This window comes from Ambystoma mexicanum, chromosome 1q, assembly GCF_040938575.1.
Source record: "Ambystoma mexicanum isolate Mex_15411 chromosome 1q, UKY_AmexF1_1, whole genome shotgun sequence".
Taxonomy (NCBI): Eukaryota; Metazoa; Chordata; class Amphibia; order Caudata; family Ambystomatidae; genus Ambystoma; species Ambystoma mexicanum.
The window spans coordinates 1324264459-1324286252 of record NC_090922.1 but is presented as its reverse complement, the minus strand read 5'-3'; positions in this window follow the sequence as shown (position 1 = coordinate 1324286252).

Sequence of the window (21794 nt, the reverse complement as noted above, 5' to 3'; positions counted from 1 at the left end):
TTAAAATACATTGGGCCTCATTAGGAGCCAGGCGGTAAGGGGTTTACGGCGGCGTAAACAGCGCCGACCCTTACCGCCTGATTCCGAGGTCCCTTAGCGCCATGGAGGTTTTAACACCTGCTTTTAGCAGGTGTTAAAACCCATGGCGCTAAGGGACCTTGTTGTTAATTACGCCACCGTAATTTACGGTGGCGTAATTAACGCCTTCCCCACTCCCATTATGCCCTATGGGGCAAAAATGGGAATGGGGAAGGGTAAATGGGTTAATGGGGACTTACCGCCCCACTCACCTCGGAATGGGGCGATAAGTCCACCAACCACCATGGCGTAAACGTAGTTTACGCCATGGTGGTAAAGGTACGACCCAGGCGGTAACTTACCGCCTGGGTCGTAATGAGGCCCATTGCGTTGTTTTACAGCTAATCTCAGTATAAACATTTAGAAATCTCAACAATGTGCATAAAAAATCTAACAGTAAAATAGATCAAGTTAATGTCATTGCCTTGTAGAAATTCATACCATAATCGAGGAAAATCAGATATGCTGACAGCATTGGTGTATGATTTAAAATATTGCAGCCGGAGACAATTTAAGCTTTCACATATAACTAATAGGTGAAACAGTGATTCCTCTAGTAAATTGCCACATAATCTATAATATTTATGGTTGTATTCAATTTTATTCGACCAACTTTTAGGTGATAATGCCACAGATGTATTGAATTTCAACAAAAGATAGACCCAAAATATATTAGGGCTTGGATATGCCAATATATATCTCGGAGTGGCTACACATACTCGTCTATATTGGCAAAAATCTTTGGCAGATGTTAAAGATTCAAGGTGGTTCATATTATGATGGAAAGCCAATATAGCCAATTTCTTTTTGAGCAACAATTTAATGTTACCTGTGTCAATTGAATCTCCTTCTGCATTAAGCTACTGGCTATGAGTGCTTTTCAATGTACCAATTGTGCCAACTGGTTTAGAGGCATCCAAGGCTAAAAATGCTTGTATGTAAGGAACCATTATTGTATCAGTTGGGACACTGGTTAAACGCTGAAAGAACAGCACACATTGAGATAGGTAGACATCCCATATGCCCTTTAGGTCAAATTCGAGGTACAAATATTGAATGATTATGTTTTTGGGTAGTCGGAGCAGACGCCTCAATAATTTGGCTTCAAGCCGAATTAGTTCAATTTGGAATTTGTGACCCCAAATCGCTATTGCGTAGGACAATATGGCAATTATTTTGGATTTATATATAGATAAAACTGCTGCTGCACTGTAGCCAGTGTTGCTACCAATAAATGCACTTAATGCGTTTGTAGAGGTCTCACATTTCAATTTTATTTCAACCAATTGCAGGTCCCACTTCAACTTGTCATCGATGACAATCCCTAAATATTTATAGGACTAAACTTGTTCTAATGGGGCATCAGATAAGGAACAGTTAAAGCGTTTCGGCCTCGATTTCTTGGTGAAAACCATGTTTTTGCTTTTTTGATTATTAATAATGAGACCAATATTGGACGCATAATTGGCTACAGCATTTAGCATCATTTTTAACCCGGCTGGGGTGTAGTCAAGAAGTAAGAGATCATCTGCATATGCTAAGCAACCAATAGTCACATTCTTTATTTTAATAGGATTTGCAGCATGGATGTTGAAGGAGACAATCATATCCGCTAGATACAGGTTGAAGAGTGTTGCAGCGACCATGCAACCCTGTTTTACACCACGCTTAGAGGGCATAGATTTGGATAATTTACCCAAGGCGTTAAGACGTGCGCTCACTGATGTATCTGCATGGAGTAACATCAACATGCGCTGCAAGCCACTTGGAACCCCCCATGCTGTCAGTTTACGCCAGAGCTGATTCCTGCATATGGTATCGAAAGCAGCGGACAAATCAATAAAAGCACAATTAACATCAAGTTTCCGCTGCTCCCAAGAATGTTCAATGGCGGAACTTAATATTAACAAATTGTGTAAGGTGCTTAAAACAATATCACAAGTAGGATGTGCTGATAAAACTTTGTCAAATAAAGTATCCAGCTCTTGAAAAGCAAGTGGTAAATTGAGAGTTGCAGGATTGTGGTATAAACAAACAATAAGCATTGGAGTTGACTGTTTGGCCTTGAACAAGATCAAAACGGCCAGCGTTGCCAATGCATTATAAACCTCTAACACAATTACATTCAAGTTGGTATTTAAACATATCGCTAAACCACCATACGGCCTACCACATATGCCTTGTTTTGCTTTTGTTTGGTGGACGGTGTAACCAGGCAACAAGAGTTTGTGCTTGCACATGGTTTCTTGGCATAACATAATATCACATTACATGCCCACATGCGCGTTGCTAAACCATGACTTTAGGTTACTAAATATATGATAAGGAGAAGGGCCGGTAGTGGGGAGTGTTATTCATTGCTGAGTTTAGAGTGTTGTGCAAAGCAGCTAACCATGACCAGTCCTTACTAGTGTTGGATAAGCCTACTAATTGAGCAATTACTTCTGCATTTACCCCACTCTGTGCGTCACCAGAGGCTAAATTTGGCAACTGCGAAGAAGTAGGCACCAAAGGAGTTTCGTTGAAAGAAATGGCATCATCGATAGAATCGAAGAGGTGCGGCATCAGGCCAATAAAACCCAGCTCTTCCGTATATTGTAAGAGGAGGTTGGTAATAATGGCCGATTGCACCTTACACACCATACGATGGTTCTGGATTGGCGGCATGGTAATCCACTCAATGTCAGTCGTGTGCAGTGTGCGAAGCGCTGGAATTCTACTAAAGGCCTGCAACGATGCAGATCGATTGAGCCGCTTTATGCCATTCTTATCCAAGATGATTTCCCATCCTATGATAGTTGTGGACTGTTTGCTCATTTCCCCCATCACTTCGAAGTCCCGCCCAGGATGGCTTGGAGATGAATCCCGCTGCCTTTGCTTTGCGCCCACTCCCTTTGAGTCATGCGAGAGTGGAAGCTTCTTTCCAGACTCACAGCGATCCCCGGGGTAGTGAGGCTGGTGTGACTCATCATTAGGTGAGACGGCCTCGAGATTCGGCTCCATGTCCAGCTCCGTCTCACTATTATGGCAAGGTGTGACTGCTACCTTTCCTACTTGAGTGATTTTGTTGTCAATAGATTAATAAAATTTAGGTAGTTGAGTCTGAGAAGACGAGTGCACTACCTCGTCAGTAAGAGTTGGCAGTTTTTTGGAATTATTTTTAGAGAGAATTTCTCCAGGGTCCAAAACACTTTTAGTGGTTTTCAATACATCTGAACCCATCAGTGCTGCAGGTTCGTTACTCTTTACACTTTTTTAAAAAAATATTTCATTTGCTATGACTTGTGCAACAGGTTCTACATGAGAAATTTGTGTCGCTTTTTTTCGATCTACTTTCCTTTTCAGAGCTCGGAAGAAAAGTATTTTTTCCTTACTTGAGATGAAGGAGTGTTCAGCGTGAGGTGGGGGCTTTCAGCAGCAGTAGGTGCAGTGCATCCAGGAACAGAAGCAATTTGGTCATTTGTCTCTAACAGTGTGGTTAGTGCTGAGGGACTGTCAGGATGAATCGCCTGACTCCCCTCCGTGCAACCAAAAAAGCCGCCCAACTTCTCTTCCCCAGTGCCAGGTTATAGAAAAAATAGGACCTGTTCCAGCTTCTCAGCATGTGAGGCAACTTCCATACATAGTTGGGCATGCGTGAGAATGTGGCAGGAGGTGTCAGGTCTTGGGGAAAGCACAGTTTGCGCAAATGATTGGGGGAATGAAAAGATAGGACAGGGAGCATTCATGACTTTAGATCCATTCAGAGGGGCAACTGGATCATCTGTTTGCGTAGTCACGGAGATATTAAGAGGTACATCCATTTTCAACAGGTGATGCGCCTCTGGTTCTCGTCTAAGACGGTCAGCAAATATAAAGCCCTCCAATTTGTTGATTTTTAAGAGGATTTCTGTCAGATCTGATTTGCAGTCCCTTAACTCATGTGTATTCATGGCCACGATCTAATAAATTAAGTATTCTTGTTAGTACGGGGTAAGATGCTTCAAGGGATTGCATGTCCTGTGTGGGTTCTAAGATATCAAATCCCAAGGGATGATTCGACAGCTTTTTGGCAGGCGAATACAAAGGATCTACTCCAGACTTTATAGTGTCACTTGGAGCTGGGGTTGGCGAGGAGGGCCAAGAACTAGAAGCAGGAAAGTTGGAAGACTTGGTTGTGTGTAAAGGAGGTGCTGGAGAAATGTTTATGTCCTTCATATTTACCACATCTTTACAATGAATATGCACATCAGCTCTTTTGCAACTAGGGTAAGTGACAGGAGTAGAGGACCAATCGATAGCCGCACCCATTTTTCACGAGCAGAGAGTACGACCGGGGCTAGAATAGAGTTGTCGGAGGGTGATGAGGGAATGTCATCAATTGAATGGTCAGGGACAGGAGCTACATCCATACGCATGCTAAGAAAACTTTTGCGGGAGGTTTACGGGGAAGGCTTACTTTGCAGTGGATCAGAGTCAGTGGAGGCAGACTCATTTGTTGCCGCTGCGAGTGCCTGGGCACGCACATACGAGAATGCTACCTCATGCCTAATTGGGTCCTGATCAGTAACAGGACCCCAAGATGCTGCAAAGCCGGTGCCTTCACAAGGCACCGAAGCATCTCTCTTCACGGAGCACTTTGACATTGCCATTTGTTTGTTTTTCCGGCTTTTTTCGTGTTCGCAGGTTTGGGAGGAGATGATTTTAGAGGGCAACCACTATGCAAACATGAAACCATTTAAGCCTATCGTGCAAAGTGCTGGCAGAACAAGCTCAAAACCCCACAAAATACACAACTGAGCCCTCAAAATACCAAGAATATGACACACCCTAGAGGGGACCATGTTCTGGTGCTCTCGTGCTCACCTCCTCACCGCCTAACAGCCCAACAGCCACTTGGAGCCCACTTCGATGCGCACGCGCGATGTGCGTGCGCGAGGGGTTAAGTAGGAAGTTGGAGCTGACAGGGGCCGTGCGAGGAGGGAGGGGGGCGGTGCCAGTCATGGAGTGACTGCAAAGCAACAAAAAAAAGAATGAAACAGTTACCATTTAGAACATGAAGGTATGCGGAAGCATAGAGAGCCTAGTGCTGGAGCTGCGGCAAAGCCGCGGCAGCAGTTTTAAGCAAAATCAGAGAAAAGCTGTTCGTGAAGAGAATTAAAGTGTCCAATGCGGCGTATCGTCGTCAAGAAACTTCCTCTTGCGCACGGCACTTAGTGAAGAAGCAATTAGCTGTTCAATGCAGGTCCACTGGAAGGCAGCAAGTCCGGGCAGCCCAACAGCCACTTGGAGCCCACTTCGATGCGATAATTATGAATTAGTGAAGTGGCATTACCTTAAAGGAATCTTTTGGAAGCAATTGTTTCTGCTTCCTAAGAGTATGCCGATTGTAACTATTCGGTATGAGTTGGGACTTCTTTCTTTACAGGGCATAGTTACATGGAAATTACACTCTCTCTTTAAAAAATGTTGGTTGGCTTCACCACACTCCTGCTTTGATAAAATTAAAATTGTAATGGAAAGTGCTGGCAATGCTGTAATCGAAACCTGGAAAAATGATTGTTGGCTTCTGAAGAAAGAAGCTGATATTTCTATGGATATTTTGTTGAAGAAAGCCAAGGCAAAACTTTGGATAGCTGATTGGCTTGCTACTCAGGCAGCATGTCAAAAATACAATTATATAAACATTTTCTGGCAGGGCCTGAAGCTTTCAATGTGTTGCCTAAGTACTTAGGGAAGTTCCTGAGTTTACATTTTAGTAATATTTTTTAAGAATCAGGCTTAATCTGTTATTAAATTGGGATGTGTTAGCGATCTGATCACAATATCCTTTATATGATGTAAATAGTAGGTTTTGTCATTTGGCTCGAGAGATGTTGGTCCACTTACTGGAAGATTGTGTGACCTTAGAGGGGCAAATGAGTCTTTTCTTGACAAATTCAAAGCAGAGTATAGACTGTTGTCCCGGGAGAAATGGTTGGGTTTTTTGCTAAGTGATTGCAATCCACATCCTTAATAATAGCGGCAGTGAAATGTGTTTTATTATTGAATTTAATGTGGCTTTTGGAGAAATATTATGTGTGATAATGAATTATTGATGATATTGTTAATTTCAGGTGTTTTTATATTACTGGTCCATGTTATTTTATACACATTGTGATAGACGACTTAAAACAATGAAATTAGTTAGGTAATTATTGCATTATTATGTTGTTGTAATGATGGGTAGAAGTTCTGAATTGAACTGTAAACCTAAATAAATAAATAAACACATGAAGTTGGCTTTGCCCAAAAATGACGGAAGAACACGCCATGGCACTGAAGGAAATATCAAAAATAAATCAATGATCCCCAATCTCCCAGAATCTTGCACACACACACACACACACTGTCACATTCCTACTCATTCACAAACTAGTCACTCACCCATAATCATTCTCTCACATCCACTCACACTACATTCTCCATACAGACGCTCATACACCCACCCAGAACATTCAAACACACACTACCATAGTCCTACTCATTCACCCACCAGTCACTCAACATATACCTGCTCTCGCATCCACTCACACTTCATTCTAAACACAAGCACCCTTCCACTCAGAACACTCACACGCACATAATCACATTCACCCATACACATTCTCCCATATCAGTTATCCCCAGCCTCCCAGCCTCCCAGACTTCTTCTCTATCAATGTCGCATTTTCTTTTGCTTTTTGCATTCATTCTTGTGCAGTTACCTTACTCTGACCACCTTGTGCATGTGCCAAGTGTAATGGTATTTAATGTATTTGCTGAACTACAGTGCATTTTTACATCAAAATATAGCTGGCCAATTTCAGCGTGTGCATCCATATCCTTCACAATGGGGGTTGGTAGCTGTCTTTTACTCTCTTTCAATTTCATTTTTATATTCACATTGTTATCTGATAAGCCATTAAGCAATTCGACGTATTAGTTATTTTGGCCTTTAGCCTATCATGTATATATATGTAGGCACGGGCTTTGAATGTCATTACTGTGTACAATATATATTTCTAAGCATTGTATGGCGTATCTACACATATTCACTTCATTGTGTATTATTTCCACTAAACTTTGTTTTTCTTTAGTAACGCTTGTTACTCAGAGACTCATTCATCTATTTAATCTCTTGCTCACGCTCATCACTAGCTTATTACATGAGTATTAATTCTGCTGAAGTCTCTTATTATCCTTGCCAGTACATTAGTACAAATAATGGACATTCTCAGTCAATATCTCCTCTACTAGCTTAAGGTGGAAGAAAAGATGGGCAGAAAAATTCACAAGCCTCTATTTCTCCTCTCTAGCTGTTGAGGTTAGATATAATGTTTGTATTGCTTCAACTAGCACACCTTCTGGTGTCCACATATATATTACCAATTTGTGTACAATCTCTTCAATTTAATTTGTCCATGACTCAATATTTTGCATCAGTCATTGTCTATGCAATCGTTTGATGATATGGCTAGATTTTATGTTTGAACACAAGTATGCATGCATCTATAAGACAATTCCACAATGTCTAAGCCAGAACAAAAACCTGCATACTCTAATGAGAATATATAACAGGGACCATCTACTTCCATGCACTAATGCAACTTTACACACATCTGTGATTTTGCCCACATTTTTTGTTACTCAGTGCATGGGTGTGGTGATACCAGTGATGTACTTTTCCTATCATCCCAGACGGATCACCCATCTTGATATAATATGATAGGTTATTTATATTGCGCTTAATACCCAGAGGTTTCTAAGCATGGACGCAGGGATCGAACCTGTGTTGCTCCATGTTGTCTTGCTTCCAGGGCGAGCACATTACCCCTGAGCTATCATCCGAGAAATCTTGTTGAGATATTTCCTTATATACCACTTTTTTCACTGAGTGGCATCCCCGTATCTAACATCCTTTGGAATAGACTTCCACTCCACAATTCTGTACAATAAACATTCTCCATTTTACAGTTGAAACTCAAATGCATTTATGTAAGAGAAAACAACAGGTGTTTCCCTTACTTTATGCAGGGGAAGTCACTGCAATATTATATATGAATGTTGATAACTTATTCACACAAGTAGAGTTAACCTGCATGTCACAATCTCGCAAGGTGATACACACACAATCACTCCTTAAGTCAGTTGCATGCACTTCTATATATTAATCTTCAATATTACATGTGCACACAAACACACACACACATAGACACACACACACACACACACACACACACACACACACACACACACACACACAATCACATTCATACTCATTCACCCACCAGTCACTCACCATACAACTTCTCTCACATCCACTCATACTGCATTCTCCACACAGACACACAAACACCCACCCAGAACATTTAAACACACACTATCCTACTCCTACTCATTTGCCCACCAGTCACTCACAATATACCTTACGCTACATTCAACAAACAGGCACCCACTCACAACATTCAAACACCCACTATCACACGCATACCCATTCACCCACCAGTCACTCTCACTCATACACCTTTTTTAAAAAAATGTGTTTTTGGTTCAGTTACAAAAAATAGAACCTTTACAAAATGTATTAAAATACATATTAGCATCATACCTTAAAATTTTCATTTTCATCTAATTTTCAACTCGATTAAAAACTTCTTAAAACAAACATTACATTTCTTTACATTTTGTATTTCAATAAAATACAGCAGAACTGACCGTAATTCAATTTCATCTCTTAACATGAGTATCATATGTTTCCAACAATGTTAGATGCGAAAATAAGTGTAAGCTACATATATAAGGTTCAGCACTTAAAATGAATTACAATAATTTCTAAAACGATTGCAAGGAACCTAGAACCACACTATTTGACAAATATTCTCATTAACAGATGTTTTAGTCTTTAGAGTGGATGGCGAATTCTTTCACTATAAATTTCAGACAATCTTCATAGTGAATATTCACAAATTGCATCAATCATTTTATTCTAAGAGTTTTAAAATGCGGACAATATAAAATTAAATGTTTCATTGTTTCGTTTGTTTCAGTGCATGAAGGAAAACGACAATTACTTCTTATACTTTTGTTCTCTTTTTACTTCAATTTTACAGTCCTTTCTTTTGTGTGATATAAGTTGAATTTATACCATAAATATGCAGTTCTCATACGATTACAAGGGAATAGAGTAATATGGTCATATCTAGGCATGTGTTTTTTAATATATGCATAGTACTTTGTTCTGTAGTAAAAAACCAATCCATTTCAAATAATTTTTTCTTTGCATAACCTGGCCGATGATGCACATCGTCAACTGTGAGATGTAATTCATTAAGTATAGACGCATTCTAGAATGGTAAAGAACAAATGAGAGGGAATTGGCCAATTCTAAAGTTTTTTTCATGTCAATATATAAGAAATTCTTTTGAGGAAAATATATTTTTGTGTAGTTTGTGACCAATCTCAATTTCCATCGACTAGATAAGGCTACTGATCCAAGTTTGTGACCTAGGATGGCGTTAGGCAAGGACATTGGAAGGTGCATGGCAGATTTCAGCAGAGTGCCTTGTAATTGGTTTAAGATCACACTAATGTCGCATAGGCATATGTCCAGTGAGTACAGAATTACACTTTCGATTTTAAGCGTTAGAAAATCGATAAGCGGAATGAATGAAAATGTGCAATAGTTTGCATATATCATTTTCAATTGTGAAAGCAATGGTCTACACTTGTATTTTATTAGGTTGGACCATGATTTGATTGAATTCTGTTCGGACAAATTATATCCTAGGTAGATCGTGTTTGTGATACAGGGTATCGTAGTTTCTAAGATCTTCCACTGGTATCTTCCCTGTTTTTGATTAAGGCTGAATTTCATAATAGCCTTTTTTGCTGGATTGGGAGTTAAGTTATGTTCAATAACAAATGCTTCAAAGAGCTGTAATTTTTTTGTTTTTTTGAAGTCCTGCCGGAGTTGGATCTAAAATTATGATGTTGTCAGCGAATGCAATCCATTTTAATTGGATAGCACCCACCTTCACAGAGAATAGATTTTCCTCTTACCATTTCTTGTCAAGATCCGAGAGGTATAAGTTGAAAAAGGTTACCGCCAGGTTGCATCCTTGTTTTAAGCCCAAGGATGTATTGATTGGCTTAGTAATTCTTCCTTCCGCTGTTATTTTTATTTTGTTGGAAGTATTAGAATGCAATTTGATGAACCAGTACAATAACACATTTGGAATGCCCTTATCCGACAGTTTCTTCCAAAGCAGGTTACGCACCACAGTATCAAAAGCTGCTGTCATGTCGGGCGATGTCATGTCAGGGCGATGTAGCAATACAGTAGATGGGTGTCTCCTACTTCGCTGGCGAGAAGGGGAAGCAACTAGCAATAATGAACAATGGTCAAGCCAGCGGATTTGTAAATAAGTTCACTTAAAAGGACATAGTCCAATCAGGAACAGGAACCCCCAGTCAACACTACAGATCACCTCATACAGACCACAGCAAAAACTTTGAAAAACATACATTTTTTATTATTTAGTCAAATATCGTTAAGAAGTTATTAAAAAAAGTAACATACAAAAATATAACACTAATAAAAAGCGATGTGTGATAATAGTGCTAGTCACAAAAAGGAGGCTGCAAACAATTCACTGCCAATTAACAATACAAGGGAAGAATAGCAATCATCCCTCATATGAATGTTCAGTTGCCAGGACAACGTGTTCTATCAGGGAAGACCCAATCTCTCAAACAGGAGAAGTCAGGTCAACTGGACAAATGTGAAAATAGAAATTTAATTCAAAAGTTGATTAAATCAACCTATCACATCGGCAGGAAAGAAAGAGGACAAATGTTATGGTCCCAAATAGGGCAGTCCAATAACGTATTAGCACTGCAAGACCTCACAATCCTAAAACCATACACTAAAAATAGGATGCTATACGTCATCAGGGCGATGTAAACAGGGTTCAACGTTTTCTTTTTTGCTCCCGCAATCACATGCACCGCGATTGTGGCATTTAGTGTGGTGCTCATTCCTTTCCGGAAGCCGGTTTCATATTTAGAATATAGAGCATTGTTTTCAATGTGTTTCTCAAGGTCGTATAGCAGCATGATTGTAAAGATCTTCGCCTCCGTGTCTATCAGGGAGATTGGGTGATAATTCTGTGGAAGAGCAGGATCAGCTTTCTTAAAGATAGGTACGATGTACGATGTTAGCCAGGATGGCGGGATAATTCCCAAATTAATTATGTTTTGGAATTTCGTTTTTAAAAGGACAGCCCACAGGCCTGAATCTGTTTTGTACAAACATGGTGGATAACCATCCGGGCCTGCTGCCTTCAAATAGTTAAGTCCGGAAATGGCCCACTTAAAGTCATCTATTGACCAATTTAACCGGCCAATATCATTGTAGTCCAGTGTTATTAGTGCGACATTTATGAATTTCTGTGGAAGCTGAAATTTCTCAGTAATGTATTCCTGCCATACATATTCTGATATACAATTCGGCATAGTTAGTGTAGTTGGTTTTCTATTGCTTTTTAATGTACGCCATATTGCTTGTGTATCGTGTGTCGTTATGGCTCTTATTAAAGCACAGTTTTCTTCATTGTATCTTGCAATCCATGCATGTCTAAGATCATGTTTATATGCACCCAGTATTCGATTTCGTAGTAACCGATGGTTTTCACTGGTTACTGTTTTATTTCTCAACTGCCTCAGCGCTTTATTTTTTTCACACTTCAGTACTTTGCAATTTGGATCGTACAAGTGTTGTTTGTCTAGTTGTTTTTTGCTACAATGCACTAAGGCAGCTTTTATTAATTGCGAATGAATATCCCCCATCTCTGTTGTCGGTTTTCCCTGATTTGCCTGATTTGCTTTTTCCATTTGCCCTGCTACGTGGTTGACGAAGCGTTTGCGTAAGCCCTGACTCCACCTAATGGATATTAGAGGTCGATCAATTTCAGCCAGTCCAACAGATGGATCAGTTTCCAACTCCGAATGTCTCAATTTCAGGTCGGTAAAAATCTGGGCATGGTCACCATGAACTATTGGATTGATTGTTAATGGTGTAGTGATCACTAAGAGATTGTATGTAGTAAACATAAAATCAATCGTCAATTTTTTTGTCCCTCATATCCATGTGCTCATGGGATTGCTAGGTTCAGTCTCAACCATGTCCATATCTCAGTCCTTTAGAAAGACTCTCCATTTATTTCCTCTGCTCCTAGACAGTGCACTGGCAGTTCTTCCTTCCACGGACTTAGACGTACTGCAGTCCGAGTTAAAGTCCCTGCCTAGTATAATTTCTGCAGCTTGATATTCTTTAGTTATGGTTTCAAGGCAATTGTCTACCTCGTCTAATGCAGCTTCAATGGTTAAGGTTGCCGGGTTCCAATATATAGAAATTAAAATTACTTGGGCATATTTGTATTTAACAGGATCCCCAGTAGGCTGGTAGATTCCCATATAGTCTTTGAATTGAAGTTTAAATAATTGTCCACTGCTATTGCAAGGCCTCCAGAAAGACGACCTTGATTGATTCTGCTAGCAGGTGAGGAATGTGTTGTATATCCAAACACAGTAAATTTGTCCATTTTCATGGATTCCTGCAGCAGAATAATGGCCTGACGATCATTTTTAGACAGTGATTCATGCCATTTCGTAAGATTCAGGTAGCCACATGAGTTGCATGAAAGAACTTTTCGTTGCTCACTTCGATATGGCTATGTTTTGATTGACATATCTCTGTTTTTAAATATTGAGTTCAACATTGGTGCTAGCCATGGTACACTATTTGTTCCAGCTGTTAAATTTAGTAATTCCTGAATTGTACGCTCAGCGCCGTTTTGGGGATTTCGAGCCAGTCCAGGAGTCTCTCTAGTCTCTACAACAGAGGGAATTGCATATGCAATAAATTCTTTAGCATCAGCCTCAAATTCAAAGGTACTTAGAGTAAGACCTTCGTCTTTTATTGCGTTTCTACTGAACCACATGAATTTCATTACTGCTTCAGAGATAAGGTAGCATATGGCCCTGTAGTTGTTTTTATTGCTAGTGAGTCTCTTAGAATATCCTCCGATTTGAGCATCCTTAGTTGCGGTATTCGCATAAGTAGTGCAAGGAAAAATGTTCGATTGATGCGATTGTTTCCCAAAGATGCTTGAGAACTTTCCAGACCAACAACATATATTTTTTTATTTTCGGCTTGTTTCTTATAGGCTGAATCCGTTTCGACAGCAGGTCCTTCAGATGGTAATATTCTAGTAGACTCAATCACTTCTATGATGTCCAATCGAGATGGAAGAACCTTTGATATCATTTCAGCGTTAATTGTTCCATCATATAATGCTTTCCGCAGAAGTTCAAGTGTTTCATGGTGTTTTGTCGCAGAGTCCATTTTGATTTGAGCCACTGGAATGGGCACACACTGTGCTGAACCATGGGTTGAAGTCCGCTTGTTATCTAGTAAAATTTGCGGAGTTTCAGTTTCTGGAATGCACTTGCTCAGTGCAGGGCCATGTATTAATATGCGCTTGTCTTCAAGGCCAGCTTCAGAAGAAATGATATCGTTTCTAGTTGTTGCCATTTCCTTGTCATTATGAGGCAGCGATGGAAAATTTGCTAAATTCCTTATTTTCCCTCTGCCATTCACTACGATTGACCTTTTTTGGTCCAGGGACTCATTCTCCTTCTGGTTGACAATTTCTCCCTTTGATTCATTGAGACGAGCTTCACTATATGATTTCCTGATAGGCATCTTTATTATGGAGCATTCCTCAGAGACATTGTTGGCTGTGTCCATTCTAGTGGTGCAACTTCTGCTGCTTATAGGAAAATAGTTGTCCAAATAGATTTTTGGTCCATTCTTTAAGGTTATTTCTTGGATGTTAGATATCCTATTTTTTTGGATGGCTTTTTGTGTCTCTGTTCTCTCTTCAGGCATTTTTAAAGTTGGGTTGACATTTCGGTTTGATTATTTGTTGTTCCTGTGTCCATATTTGTATTCGTTTTAGTTTTTTTTTTGCAGCATCTCTTTTGGTATAATGTTTGGTGGTGGTATTAATGCCTCCTGGCTTTCCTTTGTCAACTGCTGTAGATCTATGTAATCCTCATCCATAATTTCTATTACTGAGTCACTGTTCAGTGCTCCTGGAGACGCTTTTTGCACGTTACTGGAGTCAGCTTTGCTTTTGGTTCCTTTTAGGAGGGCATCTTTTCGCCTTTTTGTATATCTTTTTACGGCTCTTAAATGTAACTTTTTTGCATGTCGCGACATGAAGAAGGAATTCTCTTCGTTTGGAGGAGCTTCTTTTTCCTTTTCCGGTTGCTTCATCTGATCTAATGCCTTCAGCAGGACTGTTGGACTGTCCAGACAATCATTGGACTGGGCTAATTTCGCAAATTGGTAGGTGATAGTTGTATTAATCTCCTTTACTGATGCTTCAAGTTCTTTCAATTCCTTTTTACAGTCACATGTCTTAGATAGAGACAGGATGGGTGATGGAGCAGAATTAGATTAATGTATTTCTTCCATATCACATTGTATGATTTTATCTTTGTGGACTGGGAAAATGGAGAATTTCTGACTCAACATCGATTCCTCCCTGAAGGATCTTAGAGTATCAGCAGCCATAATAAAACCTTCTATTCTGTCCATCTTGCAGCTTTTATGCTGTGACGTAGCTTTTATTTCTTTCCAGGTGATTCAAATCATGCCCTTTATTGAGGAGATCGAGAATTTTAATTATCACCGGAAATGTTCCTGAGGATCGCTGATCATTGTCTTCCATTGGGCTAGAACCCCTGAAAAATTCGGGCTGGAAAGCCTTAATGTGGGCATCGACCGGTTCTGGAGAGTATGTTAAAGGTGGGGGTGGACTTTCTTCATTTATGTTTTCTGGTGGTTCTTTGTTTATTTCTAAGTAAGTCAGCGGGTTTCTCAGAGATTGCAGTGATAACGGATTTGTCTTTTCATGGAGCCAAATACCTTGGGCGTTAACATTCCTATAGAGCGGCTCACTTGTTCATCCAAATCAGCCATTTTCTTCATTGTAAAGTCATGGTGTTCTTTGTCAAGAGTGTAATCAGCTGGTGATTCAGAGCAACTGTGGAAGTCTTCGGCCGCTCTTCATGCTTCAGGGCTGATCGCGTTGCCACATGAAAAAGACTGCAATAACGTGGAGATAGAGGTTCTAATTGGATCGCTGGCATGTATTATGGCGACATGTGAGGTCATCCTAATATGATCCGTGTTCTCCTTGGAAGTGATTAGCGCAAATTCCTCCAGCGCTGCAGGCTCAATATACGATGTGCAGCCATGGCAAATCAACGAGTCAATGCTTGTTGATGACAATGGAATAGGTAGGACCTCATTGCACTGCCCGCTCCGCAAGCCACTTGCCTTCTCCTTTGTGTTGAAGTTCGTTACAGAAAGAGATGGTTGTGAAAATTGTCTAGAAAACAGTTATTGGTTGTTGTTTTAAATTGCAACCTTAGAATTACAGCCTTAGGGAGGCAAGCAGAAGTGCGGGCAATGGCGGCACAATAAGAAAAAAGAATGGTTATTTAGTTTGCTTTACAAGATGGTTATTTACCTTGCAGGATAGGCACCTCGTTCTACACTTAGTAACTCCTAAATGGTAGAGACAGAGCATAGGAGGAAGAGTACTACAGTTTGCTAGGTTACTAACCGCCGGCCATGGCCAACAAGCCAACCAACAGCAAACAGCGCTACTTAGAGCGCGTACTTGATGTGCGCGCTTATGCACGCGCAGCTCTGCTAATAAGGGCTTCTGGGAGTTGGGGGCGGGGCAACCTAAAAAAAAAGGTAAATATACATAAATATGATGGGTATTTATACTATATACTGTTTAAATAATGGGTCTTGTGGTGGTAGAGAATATAAGTACCGTTAGAGTCCAAATCAAGCCCAGGTATGAAAAAATGAAGTAAATGTCCCACGGCATCCTCATGCAAGGTCAGATTGTCTTGCCAGCAAACAACGCTACTTAGAGCGTGTACTAGATGCGAGCGCGCTGATGCGCACGCAGCTCTGCTAATAAGGGCTTCTGGGAGTTGAGGGCGGGGCCACCGTTAGAGTCCAAATCAAGTCCAAGTATGAAAAAACGAAGTAAATGTCCCACGGCGTCGTCATGCTGGGTCAGAGTGTCTTGGCAGCAGACAGCGCTACTTAGAGCATTTACTTGATGCGCGCACGCTGTTGCACGCGAAGCTCTGCTAATAAGGGCTTCTGGTAGTTGGGGGCGGGGGCACCGTTAGAGTCCAAATGAAGTCCAAGTATGAAAAAACAAAGTAAATGTCCCACAGCGTCCTCATGCAGGGTCAGAGTGTCTAGACACTAATCTGGGTACTTTTAAAGTCTTCTTCATAAAACGGAGTATGTTGAAAGCCAAATCTGGGCGAGTCAGATTGCGGACTCTGAAGTTGGCATTGTAGCAGTCAGTCTTCTACCATACCCAGTGGCATCAGGCAGTGACCCCCTTACTGTCGACACGCTCTGAAGTGCTGCCTGGAAACTGGAAAGGAGTGTTTAAACCTTCTCTCAAAACCACTCACACTGCATTCTCCACACAGGTACGCACTCACCCACCGAGAACATTCAAACACGCACTGTCACATTCCTACTCACTCATTCACCCACCAGTCACTCGCGAATAAACTTTCTCTCAAATCGACTCACACTACATTCTTCACACAGGCATGCACCTACCCACTCAAAACATTGAAACACACACTATCACATTCAATTTCATCCACTGCCAGTCACTGACCCATACCACATACATACAACTGACACACACCTCACACTTACAAAGATACACAGACACAACTCTTCCAAAACGTCTTACAAGTTTCCTGCTTCAGCTTCGGTCCGCTGTGTTACTCCAGGCCTCTGGCTCCTCCACAGTGCTCATAGGCAGGAACCAGTTAGCTTGCAGAGCTTCCTGGTTCCTGTATATGATGCAGCGCAAGGAAGCCAGAGCAGAATGGGTAGGAGCTGAACATGGCATGTGCCTCATTTCACGTTCGGCTCTGATCCCTACTGAGCAGGAGGCAGGACACCTCCTTCCCGCACCACGAGCCCTAGCACAGCCTTCACCCTGATGAGAGACCTGGTTTGACAGGGACCCTGCACTGTGGGGGCTGCTGAGCCCCCACGAAACCAGTGCACAGAGAGGCACAATTATCGGTAGTTTGCACAATATTAGTGCCCAAATTCATCCAATAAGGATCTTGCTTCACATGACTTCTAGTAAAATCAGCTGTGTTTGTGACCGTTCAACCACAGTGTAAATATCACCAGTGTGTCATGCCTGGCTGGTAGCTAATTGATTAACTATGCTTTTATAACACTCTTAATACCGAGGACCAGTGTCTAAACTTTGACCGGGATTCGAACCTGTGTTACACTGTATTGTCTTGCTACCAAGACAAACGCATTGCCACTGATTGATCCTCACGCTCCTAACAACTAAGCAAGTATACTTTGTAATGCTGCTGTTATGATCCAGATGAATTAAAACTACATTCATTCAACTAGCAAATTAAACTTCGGCCTTTTCATGACCATCAATCATGTCTGTTCTCTCGGCATCCTTGCCCGCCATCTTTCATGGTAGTTGGCGCTGAAACTGTGATTAATGATGCGCAGTTGTAGGCCCACAAATAGCTTTTTCATTTATAATGTATCGTGTTGAATATGTGAGCAATCAGTGTCAGTTACCCTCCTGAACTCATTGGATACATGTTAACCACTTTTATAAATCAAGAACCACCTTAGGATATTAAATAAATACAGCCAATATTGATTCTTTATTTTACAAAAACCTGTAAATATACAACAGTCATATTCATTTTAAATGTTGATACATAAAAACGAAAAACATTGAACACGGTACGAAGCCATCGCCCATCATCAAATCAGGATTAATCATGTGTCACGTAATTATTGTAGAATCGTGCCCATTGGATCTTGTCTAAAGTCCTCACTGTCAAGGTTATTAGATTGTTAGTGTACCATGCACGTTGCATGCTATTCAACTCAATTTGTGCATAGATTTCCTTAGAGTTGCATATCAAACCGTATAATTCCAATTAATATTAGCGTCAGCTGTTCTAACCTAGACAATGAGTACTGCAGACCAGATTCAATGGGCAGGATTCTACAATAATGACGGGACACATGAATAATCCTGTTGTGATGACAGGCAGTGGCATCCTACTGTGTTCAATGTTTTTCGTTTTGCTAACAAGCACAATTGTACTAACATAACTAAAAAACCTGTTCCTAACCAAGATGGGCGGATAGTGAGGCATATTCTCCTGTCCCAACAGTGACGGTCTATTCCTTTGAGAAGTTGTTATATTCCAGGGAATGGTAGCATTGCGGTCTCTTGACAAGGCTACACATCACCGAAAGGCCAGTTAAGGTGGGATTGCTCAGACATGGGGCCTCATTCCGAGTATTGAGGTAGCCATGCCGGTTTTAGCGGCATGGATACCCCCATACTGGGTACCAAGTCCGGGTTCCTTGAATGGGTAAATACCGGGCCATTCTGACCTTGCAGGGCCCGGTATTTCCCCATTCAAGGAACCCGGACCCGGTACATCCTCATTCCCATTAAGCCCCCATAGGGGTCAATGGGAATGAGGAGGATGCTAAGAACGGGCCCGTTAATGACAGGCTCGTTGTTAGCATCCTGTTCTGCTCGAGGGACAGGTTTTACCAGGCGTCCTTAGCGGGACCCGCGAGCATACTTCCTAATTAGGCAGTAGGGGGTTAAACGCACCGGCAGCTCTACCGGCGCCGTTAACCCCCTACCACCTGGGTCGTAATGAGGCCCATGGTCCAGAGAGTTGTCCAGATTGAGTTACATTGCGGAAAGACTCAGTGGCGTTTCAGTGATTTTAATTAAGGAGCTTCCTTTTCTTTCCCTTTCTGCTTTCCACCGGCCGTGGTTTGTGAAGATAGTTTACACTGATCTGTGTAATATGATTGCAACTCCACTTTTGGGAATTGGAACAATGGATTTCAGATATTTATTCAACCGCAATTGCGACGAGATATAGGTCATCAACTTTAAGTGTACTATTTATTTGTGGCAATGTGTTATACTCTATAGTGAGATACATTAGAATCAATCTGCAGGCTGACTAGCACAAATATACATACACATTTTTAGAGATATCAACCAGCACATCTTTACTTTGACCTTCAATACCAAGTGGTGAGTGATTTCATGTCTGTATAGTTATGACAGTACAGGGTGGCATCAATAGGTGTCTGGTTGTAGTTTCAATGATTCTAGGGAAGAATGGGGTTTTGCTCGGCATTCCTTTAGTAGTGTGCATTGTTGGAGGAGAGTGCCATTACTATGACTATTATTTCTATTTAGATACGTGATGCAATAGAAGAGCGCACAAGGTACATTTGTTTCCTCATTTTTTGATGGGCCTATTTGATGTGACAAATGTCATTAGAACTGCTATGCCTAGAATGCAACTAATAACTTTAGTAACCCTCTGTTTTTATTGTTCCTTTCTCTCTTTATGTTTGTATGTTATTTGGGTTTGTCCTTTATGGACTTCCATATAGGATTTTTGTTTAATCTGGTGGTTTGTCAATGAATAATGAATGATTACAGTATTTTATTTTGATATACTTTACACGTATCTACCACCTTCACATTGTAATGCATTTACCAATTGTGTGACACATTTTCTAAATGTGTTAATTGATTGGTATACAACCTTGCTGCCACGGGTTTGTGCTGCCGGTGTTTTATGTACACTCATTTATGTTCTTGTCAATTACATGTGATGTAATAATTCAGCCTCAGAAGAAGAGCAGTTGCGTGAAACACGTGTCAAGCTGGCCCAGAACTCAATACATTCTATGCCACCAAGCATTCAATATTTTGACATATGCACAGTGTGAATGTATCTGTGTTTTCATACTTTCAACTTTAAACTTTTGTTTTTCATGGAAAAAGGTTTGCAAAAAGCTACGTTATTCAAAAGTATGCACGTATGTATGAACGGTATTTAGGCAGTGCAAACATATTTACAAAGCAACAGAGAACTTACAAAAATGGGGAAAAAAACAGAGATCAGACACGAAGAGCAGGGAAGAGGAAGGAGGGTGGGTTGTAGAAGTGATATTTGAGGGTCATCAAACAAAGAAATGATGCTTGAAGACCTGGTAAGAAAGCCCACTGTGTTAACCACTCCCCTAAAATATCTGTGTTCACTGTGGGGGTCTCATTTTTGAATTCTGACAAAGCCCACATAGTCTATCAGGAGTGATTTTCCTGGCCAAGCAGATCACAAAAAATGGTGGTAAATGTGTTTACCACTTTTTTGTGACCTCTAATTCTGCTCCGTTTGGATGGTGGGGTTGAGGAGTGGGGTGGACATAACACGTCCACCTCGATTTCCCATTATGCCATACAAATCCGGGCACTTTACCTACAGCATGGATCTTCAGGCTAGTGTTAATGCAATTTGTTCCTATGGAATCCACCTGCAAGCACCACCTGGTAAAAGCATGCAGATTCCATAGAAATCCATAGTAAGGGCCACCTGCAAAGCATACGTTACAGGCAATATTTTACACGTTTTCACCATGTAGTGGAAAACTGAAAAGTAAAGGCAGACATTGCCTTTGCTTACTCCTTACTTTTCCACTACATGGTGGAAAGTAGGGGAAATTGCACGAAGGAGACCTTATGTACAAAAGTGCAAACTTAGGTGTGCAATTACAGAGGGTCATCAAAATGACCCACCTTTGTCTTTCAAAGTTCAACATATTGGATGCAATGACACATTTGGTAATAACAATAGCATTCAGAAGCAGAAAGAATCTGGCATGAAGCTGTATGGAAGAAATGTGATAGTAATATGGAATGCAGATTGCTGATGCTTGGATGCTTTTACATTAAACCTGGTGACACAAACATATCGGTGTAGCGAAAGGGATGGCATCAGGGTATCAGAAATTAAATGATTAGCAAGTGTACTTCGACTTGATTCAGGTGGTGCTTTTACTCCACCATCAGTTCTGGCTCATAGATGGAACTTTAACACTACCTAGTGAGGCTACTTAGTTTGGTTCATTAGAGGGTTTTATACACATCATTGTCAAACTAAAACAAATATTGAGTACAATGAAAACTTGGGTAATGATAACATCTAGTGATACAGTGCCTAGAAGTGGGAAAAACCCATCATTAAGATGTATGTAAGACATTTGATAGTAATATTGAGGGCTAATCTCTACCGCATGCATGCCTTTACCATAAACTAGTGCAATAAACAAAATAGTTATATAGACAGAGGGATGGCATCAGCGTGTCAGAAATTAAATGATCAGTAGGTGAGAGTAGATTTGGTTCAGATGGTGCTTTAGAGCCATCATCAGTTTTGTCTCATAGGTGGAACTTTAGCACCACCTAGTGAAGCTATTTATTTTTTTCACTCTCAGATACTGCTTTGTACCACCATATGTGTTGGCTCATCAGTGGTTCATTAGCACCACATAGTAAAGTTACATAGTTTTGGCTCGTATGTGAGATCCTATTAGTTTTGGTCCCTAAGGTGCACTTTTGCATCACCTAATAAAGCGACTTTTGGCTCACCCATGAAGCCATGAATTTGGCATATCATTGGTCAAACCTGTAGCTTTAATT